The 14677-nt window shown below is 40.8% G+C and overlaps 1 long non-coding RNA gene across 1 annotated transcript; it reads right to left on the reverse strand.

Moving 5' to 3' along the window:
- Positions 1-406: 406 nt before the first annotated feature.
- Positions 407-2652, reverse strand: LOC311044340. The gene is made up of 4 exons (XR_014600677.1): positions 2120-2652; positions 1730-1776; positions 1583-1632; positions 407-1268 (listed from the first exon to the last, which is right to left on the reverse strand). It is a non-coding gene; the product is annotated as an uncharacterized lncRNA (long non-coding RNA).
- Between the last annotated feature and the right edge of the window lie 12025 nt (positions 2653-14677).

Below are 14677 nucleotides of genomic sequence, written 5' to 3' on the forward strand. Positions count from 1 at the left end.
ACCACTTCTGAGCATGTGCAGAAAACTACATTTGATTGGAAGCTGTGGCTTATAACCCCACCCACCCACCCCACATTCTGCATGCTAATTCTTGTATAAACCCCCTAGTTTATACCCCCCCCCCCCCTCAGTGGGAAGGGTGGTTTAAAGCCCCCCCCCCCCCAGGGGCTGTGGCTTGCCCCCCCCCCCCCCACCCCCAATGGGAGGGGTGGTTTATAGTTCCCCCCCACTACCTGCACTAATTTATATATATATATATATATATATATATATATATATATATATATATATATATATATATATATATATATATATATATATATATATATATATATATATATATATATATATCCACACACACAAACAATATAGAAAAACACATAGGCAGAACTTATGTAATTATGTTTATTGATCAAGAAAAATAAATGTATACAAAACAATGGAACAGGAGCACACAGATAAGGTAAACTGTTTCAAAGAAAAGTATTTTGTTCCAGGGACCCAGAAGCAAAGATTTGAGTTAAAAATGTTCACTCTAAAAAATATATATTCAAATATTCTGAATCAGAATCAGGTTTATTGTCACATCACAGGTTTAATTAAAAAAAGTGGGTGAAATTTGTGTCTATATACTCACACTAGTACCTGAGATAAGATATGTGCATGAACATAGCAGCAATGTATACTGTGCATGATATACTTATGGACGTTAGTTAAGGTGCTTGGAAAAAAAAGTTAAAAGTCAGTGCGTTATACACAGGATTACGGTGCAAAATGTCAGTGTGTGTCGACCGCATAATCCACATAGACTGACATATAGTCAGCAAGTAGTGACATGAAGAAGAGCAAAGAAAAATAGCGGGAAAAGGAAAACAAAGTCACTTGTAGGCTACTCATGTAATCCACGGTGGCTGGGTCCAAGGAAGAGCTAAATCCAAGTCATGTGTCCCTGGTATAATCCACAGGAAGAAATACAGAAAATAAAGAAATATATTTTGTTCCAGGGACCCCAGAAGCAAAGATTTGAGTTAAAATGTTTGCACTAAAAACATAGTCCTCAAGCTCTTTGTCGTCAAGCATTGGGTCCTGGAGAACACAGCGTTTGGTACAAGGTCCTGGAGATGATCTTGTGAACTTCTTCCTTCTGGAGGGCTGAAGATCCAAAATGGAAGTCCATCTTTGGAGTTGCTCTGTGTCCTTTTTGGAGATGATCTCCTGAACTTTGGACTGCTGGAGGGCTGAAGATCCAAAATGGCAGTCCTTGAAGCCTTGAAGAAAAACAGAAGAAGAAAAAAAGAATTACAATTAAACCACAAAACCACTGAAACCGGAACACAACAATGTTAATACAATTACCACACTCTACCACACTACTGTGTGTGTGTGTGTGTGTGTGTGTGTGTGTGTGTGTGTGTGTGTGTGTGTGTGTGTGTGTGTGTGTGTGTGTGTGTGTGTGTGTGTGTGTGTGTGTGTGTGTGTGTGTGTGTGTGTGTGTGTGTGTATTGCCTGCTGACTGTCTGCTGAATCTTCTGCTGAAAACCAAGCCATTGTCCTGCAAATTGCAATTTATTCTGGAGATTACCTGTTAAAACTCCGAAAGGTCCTCACACATGTACCGCTGGGTGCCAACAACTGTAAAATAATATAACAGCAATTACAACTCAGAAAACTTCAACTGAAACAGGAGTGCACAAAAAAAAGTTAAATGAAGAGTGTGGGTGTGTAGTACCTTATAAAACTTCCTCGTCAACAGTGGGGAAATCAATGGAATTCTCCCTGCAAATATCATTTTAGGGGTTAGTGGGATGAAGCAATGCTTTGCCATTGTATTCAATATAGCCACAGTAAAGACAAACTACAAAGCAATCCAACTTTAGTTACTAAAATGTATAAAGTCTGTGTATTTTACTATACTGCATTATGCTGACAAATTAAATCATGGCATATGAATTGACTAGCTACTTGACTAGGCCACATGTTTTAAAACAATCTGAACTCATACAGGTAAAGGAACACTAGCCTACAACTGATCAAACAGACTGTAGAGAACTGATCAAAGTAAATACAATAAACAGTATAACCTACTAATGATTTACAATTAGATAAAATAGCAGCTTACCATTTACAAAGCTAGTCCAAAAACACCAACAGGCCAGCAGTACATGGTTGAGAAGAATGAATTCACCCAACCGCCCAAACAGTTCAAATGTTTGAAAACTCTGTTTGGACACATCTGATTGGATAGACACAAATGTTCCCCTCCCCACCATTTGAATGTGCATGTTAAATGTTGGCAGTCAGAGAGAGAGAGAGAGAGAGAGAGAGAGAGAAAGATTGGAAATAAACTATTTACTTAGTTTAGTTAGTTTTAACAAGTTAAACGTTACTATGTAGAGGTACTAATGCTTTGCACTAAACAACAAGCACAAAAAAAGAACTGACATTTTATACTTAAGTAAAAGTATCAATAGTGTAATGTAGAAATGCTCTTACTTGTTACAAGAAAAGTCCATTACATTTTGTTCTTTTGAGCACTACTGGGCCTAGACTAGAAAACAAACTAAATAGTTTATTAACCACATGACTGGTGGTAACCTGTATTTTTGGCAGTGATGGCAGAAGTACTCAGTTATTTTACTTAAATAAAAGTAGCAATACCACAATATAAAAATACAAACAAAATATAAACATAATAAAACAAGTAAAAGGCCTGTGTTCAAAATGTTACTTGAGTAAAAGTTAAAAAAAAGTATTGGCATCAAAATATACTTAAAGTACCAAAAGTGAAAGTATTAAAATGTTTGAAAATGGCAGATCTACAAGCTTGTAGATTGGCTATTTTCAAATAGCCTATGTATAAAATAGGGCTAAAGTGGTTAATATGGTGATAGAGGTGGAGCTCCTATTGTCTGAGAGACCTGAGACAATAGGGCCACTGAACCCATCAACACCTTTCATGCAAATGTTGTGCCTGCATGTAAATCTCTACCCCCCAAAATACACACGAAAACACACATAAAGTAAGCCTTGTTTGTGATATAATTTTAACCATTTAATGACCCTTAAACGTACTTGGTAAAAGTACAAAAGTATTGGTATCAAAATGTGTTCAAGTACTAAAATGTTTGAAAATAGCCGATCTACAAGCTCACAACACGACGCGTTGTGAGCTTGTAGATCGGCTATTTTCAAATAGCCTAGGTATAAAATAAGGCTAAAGTGGTTAATGTATGTTTTATAATGTAATCATTTATATCTGCAAAGTAACTAGTAGCTAAAGTTTTCAAATAATTGTAGTGGAGTAAAAGTACAATATTTGCCCCAAGACTGCACTCTGATCTCTGTGTGTGTGTGTGTGTGTGTGTGTGTGTGTGTGTGTGTGTGTGTGTGTGTGTGTGTGTGTGTGTGTGTGTGTGTGTGTGTGTGTGTGTGTGTTTGTGTCATGCTTTATTAGTATGTCCTTTCTGTAAACTAACACTGCTCACCTATGCAAGACCTAAGAACAATTTTTTTTTTTTTTAATATTTGTATTAGCTTTTCCTTGAATGTCACAATGCAACTTTGGTTCACTGTTTCTCTCTCTCTCTCTCTCTCTCTCTCTCTCTCTCTCTCTCTCTCTCTCTCTCTCTCTCTCTCTCTCTCTCTCTCTCTCTCTCTCTCTCTCTCTCTCTCTCTCTCTCTCTCTCTCTCTCTCTCCTCTCTCTCTCTCTCTCTCTCTCTCTCTCTCTCTCTCTCTCTCTCTCTCTCTCTCTCTCTCTGAGCCCCCCCCCCACTCTGAACCCCACACCTCCCATTGTTTGAACAAACCTCTAATTTACATATGTAAGGGAGATTCCCTAGCAGAGAAAAGAGAGACGCATATCCAGGTATCTTAAAGGCATTTTTAGGTAAACAGTCCTCTCCCGCATTCATTGAAATACTTCCACCAATCATTTATGTTTGGTGGGTGTATGCCTTGCCCACGTATCCAGGTATATCACCTTTTTCACCCAGTGTGACTTCATGGCGCTTGACAGCCGCCTCATGTATTGGTGGGTGAGTGTGCGTGTGTCTGTCTGTCTGTCTGTCTGTCTGTCTGTCTGTCTGTCTGAGAGAGGTGGGATGGGGTGGGGTGGGAGGTGGCTGTGTTTGAGTGGGTACTGTATCTGGAGTGATCTGTTATTTTTGAATATTGTATGTATGCTGTCTTTTATATTCTTTGCTGTTTTCTTTTACATGGGTCTGAATTAAAGAGGATATATTCCAACTATAGCCCGATCAATTTCAGATGTTTTCGGTCCGATGTCGATCCTGATATAGGAGAGTCCTCGACCACTGGTTATCGATATTTTGACTGAATTTGTTGAAATAATTAATAAAAGGTATAAGCATACAACGTATATCACATCATGATGTGTTGTCAGTTTGTATACCTCACCATTACAGTATAATGTATGTTGTATGTGATGCGTGAACATCAATTTGGATTGTGATTCTAATGTAGGGTGTAGGGAGGCTAGTCAGTATATTGACATTTGGATGTATCCATACTATATGTGTATAGTGTCCCACAGAAACAGAAATGTGAAAATCAGTACCCATGTTTTTTTTACTTTGGTTTTTATTTGAGTACCTATGTAATAATTAGGCATTCTCGTGATTTTTCTTTTCGAAATCAGCCCCAACATGATAATATTTAACAGGCTTCCAGAGTATTCCAGAGCATCACAAATAAAGTTGGTTTTGCTCGACATGTACAATGTTCATTTATAGGCCAATATTGTACCAAGCACTGTCAATACAACTGTGTGTACAACTACTGTAGCTACCTCCTCCACGAGAATGTCACCATTCATCATACCCAGGCAACTGCTTCTTCCTCAGTTATGGGGGAATTTTCCTATTTTAAGTAATTTTAATTTTAATATTTGTAAAAAAGCAACTGATATTGTTTTCTAGATATTCAGTAGTACGTAAATATTTTATGTTGTCCCTTATCTGTTGCCATAGCTTTTAATCCTGTACAGTATGTATGAGGCACATAGTGCGTTTCAACCATAGACTGTATAAAATAGGTTTCAACATCAATGCGGCAGTTATTTGTAAAAAAAAAAAAAAAAAAGTTATAGACTGGCATATTGTCTTTTCTTTTTTTGTTTAAATACAATACATATTCAAGAACTGAATGCAGCCCTTGTTGTATCACTGGGTGTGAGAGAAAAGACAAGTAATTATTTGCAATAGGCGCCATCTAGTGACATGGAAGCCCATAAGCCATCGCCTTCTCTACTGATTTTATTCACCTCATCCCTGTATAATTCTTTGAACGTCAAATAGCGAGAATAGAGGATCTACAATACTCAAAGTAGCTCTGAATGTTCGCCTAATCGCCTATTAACACTTGAACCTTTTAAATTGTAATCATAGCACTGAGTAAATGCACTTAGTTACTTTCCACCACTTTCTCGCTCTCTTTCACTGACACCTGCGGCCTTCTGCAGCCATTTCTGTTTGATGTGTGTACGATTTAGTCACCTTTGATGTTTTGAATGTGTAACAGATGGGATTCGAACCACTGGCTGTATGTTCCTGAAATTCTCCCATCAGGGGAGTGTCATAGTGACAGTCTTTGTCCTTATTTAGACACAGAGTTGCCAGACACAGTTTGGGAAATTCCCAAGCAGCTGTCAAAACACAAAAGGTGCATTTTGGCCTTAATGTTGTTCATTAACGTTTATTTTAATTCAGCAAGTTATTAATTCCACTCAAGCAAGTGTTATTAGCCCACAGTGTGTATGATATAGCTTTAAGTTGGCTAGGCTTTATAATTTGAACTGTCATACTGTCATATGCTATTGACCTATGTTGCTGTTTGCTGTGAATGCAGGAGGAGAGCGATAACAAGCGTGTCTATAATAAAAATCGCTAAATCAATTGATTTACAGTATCTGACATAAACTACTATAGTGCTGTATACATCCCCATTATTCGGCTATACTGACAAGCTATGTACAGGGTATCTGCAGGTTTAGCTAAGATTTAAAACCTTTATAATAGGCTATGTATTTAATAGAACCTAGAATTATGTTTATCAGTGGCATTTAAAGGACAACTTTGTTTTTTTACAACCAAGGTTTATATTTTAGCTTGTAATTAAAGTAAATAAATGATGAGTGTAATTTTTTTTTCATTTACTGCTTTCTATAGTTTTAGCATTTTTTGCGATATTTTTTACAGTGGGCGGGGGCATTCTGTCCGGTGGCTAAATATGCCTTTTTTACACAATAAAAAAAGGTCCGGCTGTCTGAGATGGCCAGATGTGAGTTATTGAGGGCTAGAAGAGCTACTGTAAATAATAATAAAGAAAACGCCGGGTTAATGTGTTAAAAAAATACATATTTAGCCACCGGACAGAATGCCCCCGCCCACTGTGAAAACACTGTAAAAAAGATTGTGAAAATTGCTAAAACTATAGAAAGCAGTAAATTTGAAATTTTTAACACTCATCTTTTACTTACTTTAATTACAATCTAAAACATAAACATTGGTTGTAAAAAAACGAAGTTGTCCTTTAATGTGTGCTTGTTAGCTATTTTGTTATTGCTGAATAACAATGGCTTGCTAATGTACATTGATGCTCATTAGTCCAGATACCTTTCATTTTTACATAAGGTCAAAACATCTATTGTTTATGAAGTACCAGGAATGTCAGAAACTGCCAGCCTATTTAACAAGCCAGGGATTATGGGTTCGAGTCCCATCTGTGGTGACAGCAGAGTGATAGCAGAGTGGCGCAGCGGAAGCGTGCTGGGCCCATAACCCAGAGGTCGATGGATCGAAACCATCCTCTGCGAACCCAGTTTTAAAGTAGAAAAGTGCGCTCCTCAGGGAACAGATCTCGGCCAGGCTGGGCTGTCTGCCCAGTGATGTGTCAATGGGTTGCAGCCACCAGGACATCAGTGAAGGTTTTGAAAGGAAAAGACATGCAGTCCGTCCATTCTCTAGATATATTGAAATGACACTCATGGGTGGCAAACCTCGCACCGGAAGTTTGATGAAATACATTGCAGTGGATGGAGCCGGCTGGACCAGCTCATGAACATACAGTGTTTCTGAACAATTGCGACCGCGGGAATTACATGAATGATATCTATCTGTACGCCTATTATAGCTTTTAAAAAGCACAACATTTCACCGTGTGTGCTTTGTAGTATTTTAATATTACGTCATTTTACACCAAGCACAAATTATCCGCTCTACTACACGTTGCTTTGCAGGCAGCCAGTGTTGCCAGGTTGCGAGAGAAATAAGCAGTCAGGTCTATGAAAACAAGCCCGAAACAAGTGCCAAACAAGCCCAAAAGTCGCTTATAAAAAGCTGACATGGCAACAAAGTGGTTGAAAGCGAAAGTAACTGAATGAAGACGTGCGCTTGTTGTTACCATGGTTGTGGATTGTATACAGTCACTACATCGCGACAGTGGTGAGTAACATTGTTTATAAGAAAACTAACGTCAGGAAAATAACAATTTGGTGCGGTTGGTGCGGATCTATAAATAGGAGGATATAATTACCGCGGGTGGATGACGGATGGATACAGGGCCGGTGGAGGGCTGATCGCCGCTCTAGGCGAAATTCCTTTGATGCCCCCCGCACACGCGCGAAGCGCGTGCGACCGTGCGTAGGACCCGCGCGCAGCGGTTCTGGGCGGATTATGATACTTTTTTTTGTGTCTTTGGTTACTTTATTTCGGTTTTAGGGTTAGGGTTAGGTTAGGGTTGTGTTATTTAATTCTGATTTTACAGATTTATTATCATTCTTATTATTTTTTCCCGACTTTTTTTTCCGCCTCTCCAAACTGCCGCTCTAGGCGGCCGCCAAGGTTGCCTGTATGGACGCGCCGGCCCTGGATGGATAATGAACTTGTAAACGCGGATTTGGGTGACAAAAAAAAAACATCCGTGCATCTCTACTCCCTACTGCCTTATGCAGCCTTAATACTACCTTATTGCTGACTCCATACTGCCTCATGCAGCCACATTACTGTGTCATTATTGACTCTCTACTGCCTTATAAAGCTTTATTACTTCTTTACTACTGCCTCCATAGTGCCTTATGCAGCCTTATTATTGACATCCTACTGCCTTACATAGTAACTTTCCACCACTGCCTCTTTCTCTCTCTCTTTCACTGACACCTCTGCTGTAATGGTTTGTCCACATATGACTGAATGATCTCATTGTAAGAATGAAAAAATGAACAGTACAATACCGGCTGTGGTGACCCCTGTTGCAGCCCCGGTGGCCTAATGGATAAGGCACTGGCCTCCTAAGCCAGGGATTATGGGTTTGAGTCCCATCTGGGGTGACTGATAGCAGAGTGGCGCAGCGGAAGCGTGCTGGGCCCATAACCCAGAGGTCGATGGATCGAAACCATCCTCTGCTAACACAGTTTTAAACTCGAAAAGTGCGCTCCTCAGAGAACAGATCTCTGCCAGGCCAGGTTGTCTGCCCAGTGATGTGTCAGTCGTAGAGAGGGAAAATAACTGAACACTAGGAATAATAAACTGATATTCATTTCAAATTCAAGAATTTTAATCAGATTTTAAAAAAGGAAAAAAACCCTGCCTGCATCCAAGGTGAAAATAAACTGGAAGATGACTACTAATGCAGAAAGAGCCATGTCTAATAATGTTTTAATGTGCTGACAAGTGAGAGTAGTCTGTCTGTCTGTCTGTCTGTCTGTCTCTCTAGTCTTAATGTGGTGAATCCATCCATCCACCCACTTATCCGTCCATCCATCCATCCATCCATGCATCTTCATCCACTTATCCAGAGGGTCATGGAGGTAACAGTTCCAGCAGAGAATCCATCTTCCCACATCGGCCACTTTGCTCTGGCGAATCCCAGGGCGTTCCAAGGCCAGCATGGAGATATAATCTCCACTGGTCCTTGGTCTACAAATGTCACTGTGATCCAGATTATGTTTTTATGTTTCCTCTTCATCATCATATCATAATCTTCTTATATTATCCTTGGACCCCATTGCCACTTGCAGTTTATTTATTTATATATGTATGTATTTGTTTATTTATTCATAGTGGGATCACAGTTTGTTTCTCTTTTTATAGGTCTATGTTGTTTTCAGTTATTGTTGGCAGTCATGACAGCCAGTTCCCATCTGATGTCATGTGGGAGTTCAGACTGCTCCACACCGTACTGAATAACTGCTAGCTTGCATAACATCTTCAGACTAGGACTTAAATGTAAGATATAAAGGTCATCAGTGTTGTATCCTCCAAAGAGGATGATACGATCTCCCACCATGCAACAACAACTCATCCAAGACATCCTACACGGGGCTTTCCCTTTGGGCTCAACCTTCTTCCATGAGAAGGTCTGTGGATTGAATTTCCACAGATCAGTGAAGTACTGGTTCGGGGTGTAGCCACCAGATATGTACAGCTCTCCATTGTAGGCAAAGGCTGAATGATTACAGCGTCGTTCTGGACGAAGCTGTGCAGAAGGTGTGCTCAGCCAGCAGTTGGTCTCTGTGTCAAACACTCTGAGGTTGTCGACGAGCCAGCCCCCAAATACAAACATCTTTGTCCCGATGATGGTGGCAGAGTCACTTGATGAATAAGGTGGTGGTGTGCCTCTGGTGTTAATTAAAGACCAGACCATTGTGGTGGTGTCCAACTTGTACATGTCATTAGTGCATCCAGTCAGCTGGGTGATTCCTCCATAAATATACATGACCTTCTTCAAGACACAGGCTGTGTGGTATCTCCTCCCCTCTGGAACAGTACCAGAAATATTGGGCTTGGACCATCTGTGGTTGTCAACATCAAATGAATAAAGCACGTTACAGTAAGTATGTCCCCCCCAGATGTAGACAATATCTTCTACCAGAACAGCTGTGTGGCCCGTGGCGCGGAAAACTTCAGGGTGATGTTCTCCTCTTCCATTTGTCTCTGGGGTCAACTTCCTCCATCGTAGAGACACTGTGTTGAAGATGTGGACATCAATCTCCCTGTCATTCAGGTTGTAGCTTTCAAATGAGTACAGCTTGTGTCCGACTACCACAGCAGCTGGGCGGTAATTCTTACGTTTTCCTTTCAGATGTATCGTCGTCCAGTGAAACATTTCACACACCAGCACCACCTCAAATCAGGGCAACTAATTTACAGAAGAGCTTGTTAGAAGGTAAGGCAATTTCCAGAAGTTGCTGAATGGTGTTGTGTTGGAAAATACAATAACGACCTTTAAAAGGACAATTATATCTGATGTAATAATGATGTGATATCATTGTGTGATGACATCATTATATGGAATAGCTAATGACGTTACTCAACCAAAATGTCTATTTTTGCTAAATCTGTGAGATGAACTTTGTCAGTACTGTGACATCAGTGATCCATATTTGGGCATATTGAGATTCGATGGATTGAAACCATCCTCTGTTAACACGGTTTTAAACTGGAAAAGTACGATCCTCAGAGAACAGATCTATGCCAGGCTGGGCTGTACTACTGACTTGTAAATCGTGGGGTGCAGCCATCAAGACAAGAGGAAGCTGTGGAGGAAATGGTTTGCATTCGTGGTGCCTCCAATGGGCCGAATTGAAAGCAGTTTTGGACGTGCTCTTTATAGAGACCCCTGAACATGGTCCTTTGGTTTGTTTATTTTGCTGCCTTAATACTGACTCCCTAGGACTGTATGCAGTCTCATTACTGACTCCCTACTGCCTTATACAGCCTTGTTATTGCCATATTACTGAATACATACTGCCTTATGCAGCCTTATTACTGACATCACTGATCTCATTGTAGGAATGAACAAATGAACAGTACAATACAGGCTGTATATGGGTTCGAGTCCCATCTGGGGTGACTGATAGCAGCAGAAGCGTGCTGGGCCCATAACCCAGAGCTTGATGGATTGAAACCATCATCTGTTAACACAGTTTTAAACTAGAAAAGTGTGCTCCTCAGAGAACAGATCTCTGCCAGGCCAGGCTGTCTACCCAGTGGTGAGTCAGTCATGGGGTGCAGCCATCAAGACAAGAGGAAACGGTTTGCATTTGGGGTGCCTCCAGTGCATCGAATTGTAAGCAGTTTTCGACGTGCGCTCTAAACATGGTATTCCCGGCCGATCCGAGGGTGGCGCCATTATAGACATATAAATGTAGACGCCTCCTTCGGCTCTGAAGCTTCGTATCTCGGGCGCGCTTCCTTGTTCCGCAGGGCTAGCCTTCCACTTCCTTCCGCTTCAGCAGGGCAAGCTGGAAACTTCCGTGTGCGTCACAGAAGGGGCGTTCGGTAGGCCAATCAGAGGCAGGTGGGGCGGGTCTTTTCTTCAGAGGCAGACGTGCAGCAACTAGTCAGTTAGACGCGCTGTTATTGGCCAGTAGTCAACGCGATGTGATTGGCCAGTAGTCAAACAGCCCTGCGGAAGGGCCTTGTATTGAGATACCAGTCGCTCCAATGAACCGCAGAGGCCAATGAGGTATCTAGGTGCCATAGCCCTATGTCAGTGTGCAACGTGTCTGTCACTTCCTGGTTAGAAGAAGTCCCATGCAACAGTGTTGCCAAGTTTACTTATTTACCGCAACTTTTGGCTTGTTTTTCAAGGTGGCCTATTTAAGAGTTGGCTTGTTTTTGGAGGTGGGTTCGCTTATTTCTCTCACAAGAGTTGGCAACACTGTCCAGCAGAGAGTCAGAGACGCTAACTCACAGCAGCTGTTCGACCTGTATAGTGTACGGTGCTGTCACCGTCATTGGGAACTAGTATCAATATGCAACGCGACTGCTATCTTCGATATTTATATATATACTATCTACACCAGTTAATAGTATTTAGGCCATCCTTAACATGTCCTGACCTAAACTGTGATCGAGATATGAGCAAACTCCCCAGAGAAAACATCAGCAACTACAGCAGCAACTAGCATTCTACGGTAAGCTGCTCTCTGGCTAGCTAGCCTACGATCTATTATATGGAGAAATACTCTGTTACAGGTAAAAGTTTTGTTCACTTCTTATGACAACATTGATGATAATTAAAATAAAAACACTTCACTCTGAATGTATTGTGGTTTGTTTTCTCAGGACCTTTGTGAAGCAAAGCTTTGAGGGTTTCGTTGTCATCGGGAATATTTATAAAAATAAAATAATTTATACACACTTTTCATTGACTGATTTTTAACTGTTGGGGGTTTCAAATGTTGTACTGTATGTATATTGTGTCAACATTTTCTTAAACATGTTTCAAAACTTTGAGTTTTGATAACAACCAATGTATTCATTGTTTTGATTAAATGAACATTTCATTATGAATGATATTGGTATGGTGCAATATAATTATATGATATGTATTGCCTTGATTAGGATGACATGGATATATAGAGAATTAATATATATTGAACATGACATATGAACAGATAATTGATAGATGGCAGTCTGGACTGGGTTGTTAGGCATGTTTTTGTAATCATTGTAAAATGCTGTTGAACAGATAACATAATGGGGATAGGTCATGTGTATTGTGGATTCTGTCAGTTCTGGACTGGGTTGTAGACATGATGTGTTGTAAAACGTTATGCATCACATCACACAAGCCACAGCGTCTGTGCTCTTCATGGTGACATTGGAACAGTGACGATGACGTCTGACAGATTCACCACAGTGAGCGTACTGGAGTTGGAGGGTGAACAGGTTTCCTAGGATAGTCATTACACTCGGTTCGACGCTTGCCTTCAAATACATAAAAAGCTGTTGTGTTTTATGTTAGCACAAAAACAATATGTTGCTGTGGAGAAACTGGTAAGACTATATAGTCGCTTCCAATAAGTAGAAATATATTTTCTCCATAATAGCATATTAATTGGGCTACTTTGTCATTTCATTGTCACAACATGTCCCCTTATCAGATGAGTGTATCAGTGGTGTAATGTAACTAAATACATTTACTCAAGTACTGTACTTAAATACAATGTTGAGGTATTTTTTACTTTACTTGAGTATTTACAATTTTCACTTTTACTCCACTACAATTATTTGAAAACTTTTGTTGTTACTAGTTACTTTGTAGATTTTAATTATTATTACAAAATATTAACCACTTCAGCCGTATATACATTTAAAAAAAAAAGCAGATCTACAAGAATGGGACATTCTGCTTAATGAGTACTTTTACTTTTCAAGTTTATTTTGCTCCCGTAATACTGACTCCCTAGGACCTTATGCAGCCTCATTACTGACTCCATTCTGCCTTATGCAGCCTTATTACTGAATAGTTACTGCCTTACGCAGTCTTATTACAGCGTTATTATTGCCTCCATACTGCCTTGTAAAGCCCTTATTACTGCGTTATTACTGCCTCTATACTGCCTAATGCAGCCTTATTACTGTAACCCTACTGCCTTACAAAGTAACTTTCCACCACTGCCTCTTTCTCTCTCTCTTTCACTGACACCTCTGCTATAATGGTTTGTCCACATATGACTGAATGATCTCATTGTAGGAATGAACAAATGAACAGTACAATACAGGCTGTGGTGGCCCCTGTTGCCGCCCCGGTGGCCTAATGGATAAGGCACTGGCCTCCTAAACCAGGGATTATGGGTTCGAGTCCCATCTAGGGTGACTGACAGCAGAGTGGCGCAGCGGAAGCGTGCTGGGCCCATAACCCAGAGGTCGATGGATCGAAACAATCCTCTGCTAACACAGTTTTATACTAGAAAAGTGCGCTCCTCAGAGAACAAATCTCTGCAAGGCCAGGCTGTCTGCCCAGTGATGTGTCAGTCGTGGGGGGCAGCCACCAGGAAACGAGGTAGCTGCAGGGTAAAGTATTTGCATTTGTGGTGCCCCCGATGGGCAGAAGTGAAAAGAGTTTTGGTGCTCTATAGACCCCTTAACAGACGACGTCACACTGGTTGCAAGTGTCATACTGGTTGCAAATGAAACCCATTCTGTGAGGTCTCGCTAGGGCGCGCAGCACTAGCCAACACACAAGAGGAGGTTGGGGTGTGCTGAAACCACCGCACCCCGAAACAACAGGTTGAGAATTGGTTGCATGAAACAATCACCTGTGCATCCAGTCTCAATGTTGGTAAACAAATACTTGACCTATTAGAGACCCCTCAACATGTTCCTTCGGTGAGTTTATTTTGCTCCTTATTACTGCCTTATCACTGACCCCCAACTACCTTATGCTGTCTTATTACTGACTCCCTACCGCTTTGGTAGCACCTGTTGCAGCCCCGGTGACCTAATGGATAAGGCACTGGCCAGCGGAAGCATGCTGAGGTCAATCACACAACAGGCCTGTTCTCTGCCACGAAGTAAACACAAGCACAGGCAGGAACACTAAAAGCGCTTGTAAGAGAATTTGAATCCCAAAAATAATCTGCAGAGAGAGGTGGTTATATTTATTTTCTATTCATATTCCATAGTAATGTCTGCATCATGTTGCAGTGCACACACTCATAGAAGAACATATTATCTGACAGAAAGAGAGAAGAGACTCTCCTCACCTCTGTCCTGTAACCAATAAAACAACTCTGAATGTAATAGTGTGGGCATACAAAGCTTCTATATGGGTTCTGAATACCAGTGATTTAGGATATTTGGAGCGGGAGGGGGGGGGGGGCACAGCATCTTTATCTACTGGGAGTTACAACACGTATAGCAAGGGAGA

The sequence above is a fragment of the Gymnoscopelus microlampas genome (genome assembly GCF_963454915.1).
Source record: "Gymnoscopelus microlampas genome assembly, chromosome: 4".
NCBI lineage: Eukaryota > Metazoa > Chordata > Actinopteri > Myctophiformes > Myctophidae > Gymnoscopelus > Gymnoscopelus microlampas.